The sequence below is a fragment of the Brienomyrus brachyistius genome, chromosome 17 (assembly GCF_023856365.1).
Source record: "Brienomyrus brachyistius isolate T26 chromosome 17, BBRACH_0.4, whole genome shotgun sequence".
Lineage (NCBI taxonomy): Eukaryota > Metazoa > Chordata > Actinopteri > Osteoglossiformes > Mormyridae > Brienomyrus > Brienomyrus brachyistius.
In genome coordinates, this window is record NC_064549.1 from 22,893,469 (window position 1) to 22,904,036 (window position 10,568).

Consider the following 10,568-nt stretch of genomic DNA (forward strand, 5'->3'; position numbering starts at 1 on the left):
AGATAAACCCACAGACACAGCCGGGGGGGGGGGGGGGGGAGCAGTTAAACTCGCAGACACAGCCATGGGGGGGGGGGGGGAGGGGTGGGGCAGTTAAACCCGCAGACACAGCCATGGGGGGGGGGGAGAGCAGTTAAACCCGCAGACACAGCCACGATGGGGTGTGGGGCAGATAAAGAAATGCTGCATCCTCTCCCAGTGACCCTTTCAAGTTAATTTCTACTGCGGCAAGAAAAGTCATTACAGGTGACACTGTCAGATGACCTATATTCCTGCACAGTGCAACATACCGTGAAGAAGAGATGTCAGCTCAACGCTGGAAATGGTCTGCGCCTTCATCATTAGTCAATCCTTGCAGACTTAACTAATCGAACAAAGATCTGTAGCCACAAGATGAGCGAAAGCACATCTACTACACGGAACCTTGACAGGTCAGGAGCGAGAACCAAAACGCTCATCTGATGGCCTTTCAAAGCACCCAGCACTGCCGCAGGAAGGGTTAATGGGGGGGATGAGTGTGGCGACTGATGCCAGAGTAACAGCTGAAGATTTCGACTCAGGGGAGGGAGCAGCGGTCTGACACTCTGCCCCCTACTGGGTTAGCTCAGAAACGCCGGGTGGAGCACTGCGCGGCACCAACAGATCTGAGATCACCTTCTGAATGCGGGACAAACACAGAGCTAAGCAGAAATAAAATGAACAAACAATGGAGGAGGATTCTGAAAGGCAGAAACATATAGGGTTCCCTCTTCTCACCAGAGAACAGTATCCCGGCAAACTTACTAGGGATAGACCGGTCCTCCTCATCAACAGGAGAAACACTCTTCCACAAGCATATGACAGCTAGAGCCGCCGACTCGCATCCCAGCTGTTTCACATTGTGTTGTGTGTCTGAGCTTCTGGTCAGATAAGGCCAAAAGTACATCTGATTATCACCTGAGCCCTCAGCCATCACATGCGCCGGGTCCACTTACAGTACAGAGCTGTTTCAGTAAGTGGACAGCACAGCCAGCAGCGCTGGTCCAGCTCCTGGGCGGCTCTCCGTTCACCTAAATCTAGCAGATCCTGAAATATTTATCTGTGCTTTGCATGGTACATTGTGGCCTGTCCGGCCTATTGTCCATGGCTGCATGGGGGAAGTGAGCAGAAGAATTTGAGCAGAAGGAAGGGGAACGACGAGGACACAGCAGGCGCACGCGCACACGTGCAGAAACATGCATGTGCAGAATCCTCTCACTCTGTAGGTCACTCCAGGATGCGAGCACTGGCTGCCGTACAGATGAGCTCAGTGCATCAGTGGTGCTTGCAAACAGCGTATCGGGCTCCACTCACATGCAAAGCCGGCAGGTCTGTAATCTCTCTGAAACTCATGTAGTTTAATTAAAAAGCAAGGCATTTGAAAAATTAAAAAGCGAAAGAAGGAAAGCATGCTGAGGGGACAGAGCACTGAGGGGTCCAATAATTAAAGGAGAACACGACACCAGACCAAACGGCCTTGTCCGAGCCAGTACCTCCATCCGGCGCACCCCCAGTCCCTCATTCCCCAGCCAATCACAAATCTAATATTGCAAGCTGCTATCTGCTCCCCCCCCCCCCCCCAGGGCACAATCATGTTCATCTTTTTCTTTACGCAAAAACACCCCCCTTGGGTCCTGGGGCTGATAACATCCCTCTTTAGGAGGTACAAGCCTCCGACCTGAGAAGAGAGCGCTGGAATGAGAAAGCTGAAGAAGCACTGTGGGCTGAGCTGCGCCGCTGAACATGTCAAGGTCCCGTGGCCCAATGGGCCCCGGCAACAGTGGCGACCAGGTCACACGCCATTAGCACACTGAAGACCCCCCCCCCCCCCATAGGGAGTCGCGAAAGGAGATCAGAGTCGAATCAGGGCTCTGGGAAATTTAGCAAGCCAATAAAATCCCCCATTGTCACTCATGCTGCAATGGCTAAATATCCAATCCGTCTACTGATGACCCCGGTCCCGGGAGCCAATCGGAGGGACACTCTCAGAGGAGAGAGCCGGGATCCAATCGGAGGGAGACTCTCAGAGGAGAGAGCCGGGATCCAATTGGAGGGACGTGCTCAGATGAGAGGTGTGGAAGGCTTTCAGAAGAATGCTCAGGGACACAAAAAGACAGCGAGTTTTTAATCTGGTGGACCTTCATTTTGTTTGCAGATACAAAACTGGTTAAATTCTTTTTTGCTTAATGAACAAACAATTTAAAATCACTTTGCAAATCAGGTCCTTCCTTACAGATATCGGTAAATTCATAAAAAAAAAACAACGATAATAAGACATTTGTTAGCACACAACCACAGTCTGTCAGCCTGAAAGCCAAATCAGCCTCTGCCTCTAGAGACTGCAGTGAGTTTCTCTCCTGCTGTTGCCTTCAAATTATTGCACTGAGTTTTTACATTGAATGTAAGGGCGGAGAAACATCGCCACACTCTGGTAAATAATCAATGACACAACTACTGAGGTATGTACAACCTTACAGAGGACACACAGGGACGCTAATTAAAACAGCTTTAGCATAACATGTAGGACTGAACCCACATTACTAACCCTCACTCATGCACATACAAACTGAAATAGAGCTTACCGAGCTCCCTACTTAAAAGTCACACTGGGCACAGGGGGGTACAGAACCCTCACCCCACCAGCATGGCCATAATATTTACAGGGGGTACAGAACCCTCACCCCACCAGCATGGCCATAATATTTACAGGGAGTACAGAACCCTCACCCCACCAGCATGGCCATAATATTTACAGGGGGTACAGAACCCTCACCCCACCAGCATGGCCATAATATTTACAGGGGGTACAGAACCCTCACCCCACCAGTATGGACATAATATTCACAAGAGATAGAGAACCTTCACCACACCGGCATAATATTCCCAACAGCCCCTCTAGTAACACTTGCATAAATCCTGACAACAACATGACAAACTCACCGGCCAGGACCTTCACCTCAAACCCAGGGCCATGCCCCCTGATAATCACAATGCTGGAAGAGTCACACAGCATTGAAGAGCCTCAGAACGGACCGGCTCCTGACTAAATGTCGCTGATTGAAACTGTAATACTCACTCCTACCCCACTGAAACGTCTATTAACCATTACAAGCCAGGTACCCACAGCCCTCTCGCACACCCCACAATGCACCATGCCCGCCTCACCTCCCAAAATGCAGCACTGTACACCCACAGCCCTCTCGCACACCCCACAATGCACCATGCCCGCCTCACCTCCCAAAATGCAGCACTGTACACCCACAGCCCTCTCGCACACCCCACAATGCACCATGCCCGCCTCACCTCCCAAAATGCAGCACTGTACACCCACAGCCCTCTCGCACACCCCACAATGCACCATGCCCGCCTCACCTCCCAAAATGCAGCACTGTACACCCACAGCCCTCTCGCACACCCCACAATGCACCATGCCCGCCTCACCTCCCAAAATGCAGCAACGTACACCCACAGCCCTCTCGCACACCCCACAATGCACCATGCCCGCCTTACCTCCCAACACCACATGCAGACTGGGATTACACCATTCTTGCTGGTTCCGTTCCTGCAGTTATAACGTGATCACACTGGGCTAGAAGTTGGATGCATGGTGGGGACTTTGCAGGCTGATGTACACTGGACTCGCTGACAAGTCCCAGGTCCAGATGTGCTAGATGTAAATCATAATGACCACTGTTAGCAATTGCCTGGGGCCAAAGGGCATTCTGACCTCAAGCTCAAGCAAGTCTCCAGCTCGCTGAGGGTTTCATGCATTCACAAGTGATGGCTGGAGAAAGACATGGCAGAGAAGGTGAAAAAGAAGATGGGGAAAACAGCAGAGATGAGACTGTGGAACTCGGATGAGATAAATGACAGATCTAAGAAGAAGAATTTATTTTAAAATTTGATCCATTCTGGAGGTGAGAGAGAAACAGCAGAAGGGAGGTAGTGAGTTACAGCCAAGCTAAATGACAGTGATTCTCTCACATGTCACTCCAGGAAGGCTTGCCAGTGACATCGCAGAGGCGGCCTCTCCACTGCACAGCACAAGCTGACCTGGACTGACCAAGGCCACAGCTGCTCTCTCACTTGCCCTCCCTCCGTCCTTCTACAACCTGACCATGTCAATTAAATTCAGGCCTGCCAGATCAAACAAACTTACTTTCCCCTTTACTCTGAGATCACACAGACAGGAAGGGGGGGGGTGCAGCTAGATAACAGAATAAAAAGGTTGGTGGGGGAACAGTGACGCATGTGGCTGTGCATCTCAGCCTAAATGGCATTCAACTCGGAATTAGAGCGTGTCCTGGGGAAGTGTTTGATCACCAGGCAGAGCGACAGACACAGGCACACAAAGACAGACGCAGGCAGGCAGACAGACAGAGAGAGAGATGCAGACAGAGAGACAGAAAGACAGGCAGACGCAGACAAGCAGGCAGGCAAACAGACAGACGCAGGCAGACAGACTTTCAGGAACAAACACACTTTGAAGGAATGTCCGACCCCTTCGGGATCTTCGATGGCATGGTGTGTGTGCAGTGAGGCCTCTTACTGGCAGAAAACTGCTCCAAGAGGGACAGACAGTCCGTTCCTCACTGGCACAAACAAGGAGCAACTGAAATGTGCCGAACTTCGGCAAGTCCGAAACGCTCACAGGACATGATAACATTTATATTCATGACTTCACAAACGGCTGCTCCACAAGCCAGCAAGCTCAAACGTGGATTACTGAGCGTGGAAGGAAAAAATATTCTTTTTCTGACCTGCATGACTTTCCACAAAGTTTTATTTAAAGCATCTAAAACCATGACCTCAGTCTTTTTCCTTGCTAGGTCTGTATAGGGCAACACAGTTAAACAGACCCTAGAATTTGTATGGGTGGGAAAATGGAGGGAAGAAATTCATCGCGGCTTTGCTGAGCCCATGACTTCAGGCTGAGAAGACAGGCCTTCCAGGAACAGCATTGCTCAAAGGTCCAACAGTGAAGTGATTACTCTGCCGGCCACAGGATCTGAACCCACAACCTTCTACACATGGGTATAGATCCAAAAATGACTGAGCTATAAACGGCTGCACGGAGCCATAAAGATTTGAATGCCTGCCCCCCCCCCCCCCATCCCCTGCTTTGTCAAATACCTGCACACGTCACACTCGCCTTTGAGATGAACGCCAGAGAGGAAACTACTGAACAGACCCCCCCCAGGCATTAAGACACCAGGCTGCAGGAGAAGGAAACAGCCACCACTGAAATGTTTACACCAAGCGTCAAACATGAGGGGCAAATATGAGGATGAGAAAAGCAAACAGTAAATCATCACTGCGGATCAGGGAGACGCTTCAGCATAATTACAATGTAAATCTCAAAATGAAGCAAGGAGGTGTTAAAGGCAGTAAATCAGCCTGTAGTGTGAAGGCGATGTTGACAGCATGAGCCCGAGTTCCGTTCCTCTGCCTAATTGCTTTTCTGAAAGGGATGCTGCCCTATAGGTTTCGGTGAATGGGAGCCCAGCGCTATCTCCCGGCCACACGCAGCACACGGGACGATCAATCAAATCAACCAACCAGTGCAGCTCCGGAGCAGAAACCGACTCATACAGCACCATCCTAATGCAGGTGGAGGGAGAGCTGTAGTTATGGAGGGAGGGGCAAAGGGCAGGGCAAATTCACAGGGGGTGAATAACTCATCACCCCCCATGGAGGCCTTATGCTAATGAGCAGTCAAGGCTCCGGTCCAACACACCAGATGTAAAAAAATTTATTAATTAATTAAAAATTAAAATCACCAATTAAGTAAGACAATCAGATCCGAGTGCCTTTCATGGCGGTCGGGGGAAGCAGATGCACTAACCAAGAAAAAAATAATGCACGTGTCAGTACAACTCTGTCCAAAGAAAGCTAACAGATATATGCTCTCTCATGGGAGCCCCCCCCGTCTCTCCTAACATCACACAAACACACGGAGCCCCCCCGCCCCAGCACTGACCGGTTGAACAGTCCATCAGCATTACACCTTATTGTTTGCCTGCCAGTCAGTCAAACATCCCCCCCCCCCAAGCGGTGCACTCTCACTGGGGCTGTGGTGCATCGAAAAGCCATCTGAGACCATCACTGAGTGCAGCCCAATCGATACCTGTAGGCAAGCAGAGCGCACAGGATGACAGGGCCTTCACTGAGTCATCACTCAACCACGGCAACAGCGCGATGCTGACCGGCAGGCCCGGATACGGACCCCTGGCAACAGGCACCCGGCGGAGGGCGCATCACACTGCGCATTAGCGCTGCTAATTTTAGGACTCCGAGACCTGACAAGGCAGAAAGGAAACGACACGACAAGGTGTGCAAATGAAGTGATACCAAGGTTAGAACGTTTGAATTGGAAGCCAGGCAGGTGCTACCAGGAACTTTAAGCACTGAAAACAGACACACACACACACCCACCCCTCTCTAGTGAAGCACTAAACCGCATTCTTCTGGATTCCCAGCCCGAAATAGTACACATCACAGGCAAGAAACTGTAAACATGTATTAAAGACAGCCTGTAAGCTTTATTTTATACATACAGCATAATCAGACAGGTACAGACATGCCTGCACATTCCATATACAGACACAATTCAGGTAAATGCTGCATATGGTAAATAGCTATGGGGGGAGTGGTATCAACAATACAGAAATGACTAAGAGAGAAGGAAGCTGCGAAGAATCAGGTATGGAATAGTAATGAAATGGAGTGTTTTGTTTCATTTCCCTTCCCAAAGAACTTTCCCACACTTTAGTATCAAAGGCTTCTAAGAACTCAGCCACTTCTCTAATGCAGTGTGAGAAACTCCAGCCTCCAGCACAGTTCCATCTGCAGAACACGGCCTCATCCGCGGCTCCTCAACACAGCACTCAGCTCAGCACAGGACTGGGACTCCCTTAGAGGCCGCCATCTCCGCGCCGTCAATGTGAGGAGAGGCCTTCTCGGCTGCCCTGGGGGCTGTGCTCGATGTCCATGCCGCGCGTCTAAAATGACATGCTGGTGACGATTCTGTCAGGTACACTGGGTGCCCTGTTCGGCTGTCGCTACCCTCTCCCGCTTCCCACTTTACTATCTGTGCCTTGGTTCGAAAACTCCTGAGGGTTCAAGATGTGAGCCGGCCCCCACCCCCCCACAGCTGTCAGCACTGTCACGGCTCCTGAGAAATGGAAGTAAGCGCGGAACCCCTCGCCTTCATTGGCGGGATCCGCCGTACGATCGCGATGCTCCCTCTCACCCCCCTTCCAAGGTGGACGAGCTCTGGAGAGGTGTCGTCGTTCAGCTGTCCTTCAATAACAGCTTTCCTGTGAAGCACCGCTTCACGCACTCTAAACGGCTGACAAGATCGACCTCAGCAGAAATAAGATCAATGGCGTTTTCCCCTCCGCGCCTCTGTCAGCTTATAAAATCCACAACCAGACAGTGTGCAGAGAGGAATGACACCACAGCATCCGGAAGATCCTGCTTCGTTTTTTCTCCACCACAGCTGAGACCTCCCAGAAGCATGGACCAACCAGCCAGCTGTTTTGGGGTGGAGTCGTTGAGGGGATCTCACCCCCTACCTGCACCACCACAGGCACGCATACTCCCACAACGCACTGATTGTAATGCACTGTTATGGGCATCTCACATCTGAATAAAGTTAGCAGACAGAAGGTCTTCTAGATCCCACACTGTCCCCCACCACCTTTTTGGCCTTTTACTCAGGGTTCTTCGCTGTTGGGAGCAAGAACAACAAACAAGCTGACTTGCCACTGTGACATCGATAGGAATATGTTCATAGATCTGAATACAAGGTACAGACCAAGTGTTCTCTTTCAATGTCCCTTCACAGGAACTGGAAGCGTCTATGGATAAGTGGACAAAATGGGCGGGGCTGCTAAGCTAAGCTATCTCCATGCAGCAGAGAGCTACTTTGCACATATACCTGTCAGAACAACAGCCACTAATGAAAATCACCCAGGAAAAAAACAAGACACTTCAGCAGAGCTGTCAATATTCACAGCATTTCGTTTGAGTCAATTAATTACTGCAGCAGGGGAAAAAAAAAAAAAAAAAAAAAAAAAAAACTGTTCATGAGATTAGTTATGAATGCAGTGCTTTTAAGAGCCGTAACTGAGATATTTGGCCCCGAGCAGCACTAGGATCAGCACTGTAACAACGGAGATGGCCAAATACCAGTACAAAAAAACACACACCTATTTGTAATCCAGGGAGATATAGCCAGGATGGACAAAATTAGTTCATTTCTACCAGGTCTCTTGACTTGGCGTGAAAGCGCTGCTCAGAAAATATATCTCCGGACCTCTGATTCTGCAGTGTAAACAGAGCGACGGAGCGACAAGCCTGGGCTTGAAAATTAAGTGCCATTTGTAAATGAATCCAGTTAGTAGACCAGAAGTGGGGGGCGGGTGGGGCGTGGCCAGACACAATCATTTCAGGTTGTCTGATGCGAACTGCCTGACGTCATCAGCCTCACCCATTGGCTGGTGGCTCCCAGAGCTAAAAGGCAGCAAGAGCAGACTCACTCAGGACCAAAGCAGGTGTCAAAGCCACAGAGCCTCCGGGTCACAGGTGCTGGCCCGAGGCTGACCCCGCAGCCGCCCCGAGGCAGCCAGCTCCCACCACGGCCGTCCATTAGCATACTCATCAGTCACGACAGAACAAAGGATGGAGACTAACAGCCCAATCGGGAGCCGATATGTGTCATCGGCTGCTGACACGTCAGCACGTCATGCACTGGAGTGTTTCACGGAAATGGTTTGTTTTATATTTTGACACAAGTCTTTGGGTGTTTCCATTCCCCAGGTAATCTGAGGCCCCAACCGCCAGAGGGTATATGGTAGATGGGGAGAAATCTCTCTCTCTCTCACACACACACAAACACACACACACAAAAAGAGACACAGACACAGTGAACACACATATAGACAAGAGCCAGACAGTCACAGACGCACACAGCCAGACAGACTCGAGGCAACAGCGAAAAAAACCAAAATGTGAAACGGTTCCCCTACTAATACAGCAGGACTTCATAACACTAACTGCCTCTGTTATATATCTGACAATTTCCAAAGCGCAGTACAAAAGACTCGATCAACTTTGATCTTCAGAGGAGCTCTTGAAACAAGCTGCAGCAAAGGGCCGTGGCACCTGATCTCGAGCATCCCAGCGACTCCTGATGCACAGCAGATCGGGGGGGGGGGGGGGGGTGAGCAAGAGTCCAGCCTTGACACAGAAGCATCAGAAATACAGGTACACTGGCCGGCACATTCTTTGCTGTGTGAGGGGTTCACATTTCCAGGCAGAACTAAGAGCATTGCTCATATTGCTTTTTCTATAGAGGCTGACGTTGACTAGTTATGGACCAGCTTAAACTCAACTGCCTGATTACGACCCTTGTGAGGTGTTCGAAAATCTCTGGAGCCAGTAAAACTGCATATGAGGGAAAAAAACCAAGGTGCTTGTGGGGAATGGAGCCTGGAGGCCCCAACACTCACACCAAACCGATGGAACACCTCTGACAGACTGCTGCCCTACCCTAGATCTCTGGCTGAGCCAGGAGGTGGCAGGATGCACGTGTCTGGGACGTAGATGGAGTAATGCCTCAGTCACCTGACAAAAGGCGTCCTGTAGGTGTCCTTAAGCTCAGCCACCCAGCTCATCTCCCTCCAGCAGTCTCCCTAAATAAATAAAAAAATAAAAAATGCTGAACCTATCCCATCACCCACCTGTAACATTCCTGCTTCAGAGCCTGAGGGCTTTCTGTTCACAAGTTCAACACTCACCTTTCACTGTGACAAGAACCCTCCTTACAGCAGCCTAGAAGAGCCCGTTATCAGACTATAGCACACAAAGGCTCATTTTGGGAACAGTCAAACATCTTCACCAAACCAAAATAAATAAATAAACCCATAAAGGAGCAAGCTATGAACACGCAAACCTAAAAGTAAGGGGAAGAGCACGGACAGAATTGGTTCAGAGTGATTTCCTGTGAAACGGCAGAATTCGATGCAGGTGGTGATGTGACGCTCGGCAGAGGCCCTGAAAGATTAGCCTCCCTGAGGGGGCAGACAGCCCCCCCGCCAGGTCTTCGCAAGCTCCATCGTGACGGGTCGTGGCCCAGCTTCGGCCCCCCACACTATCTGCAAAGAACAGGCCTGGCAACGGCACAGGAGGATCCGCCTCAGAGATAATCCCATGGCGTTCCAGCGGCGGCATCGCCAGCGAGGCAGAGGCGGCAGGCTGAAGGTCTTGCTCTTACCTCACACTACCATCCTCAGAAGACCTCCTGCTCACAAACCCAAATCCTGCTCAGTTGTCCACAGGACAAAAAACACACACATACACAGTTGGTCTTCCTATCTAAATGGGGACCGTCCATTCATTTCTATGGGAAAAACCCTAACCCCAATCACAACGTCCTTAACCCCCACCCAGCCGTCACCTTAAACCAAAACACAAGACTTTTGGCACTTTTTGATCACATTCACAGATTTAATAAGATTCTAAAATTGATATAATCCAAATGGGGA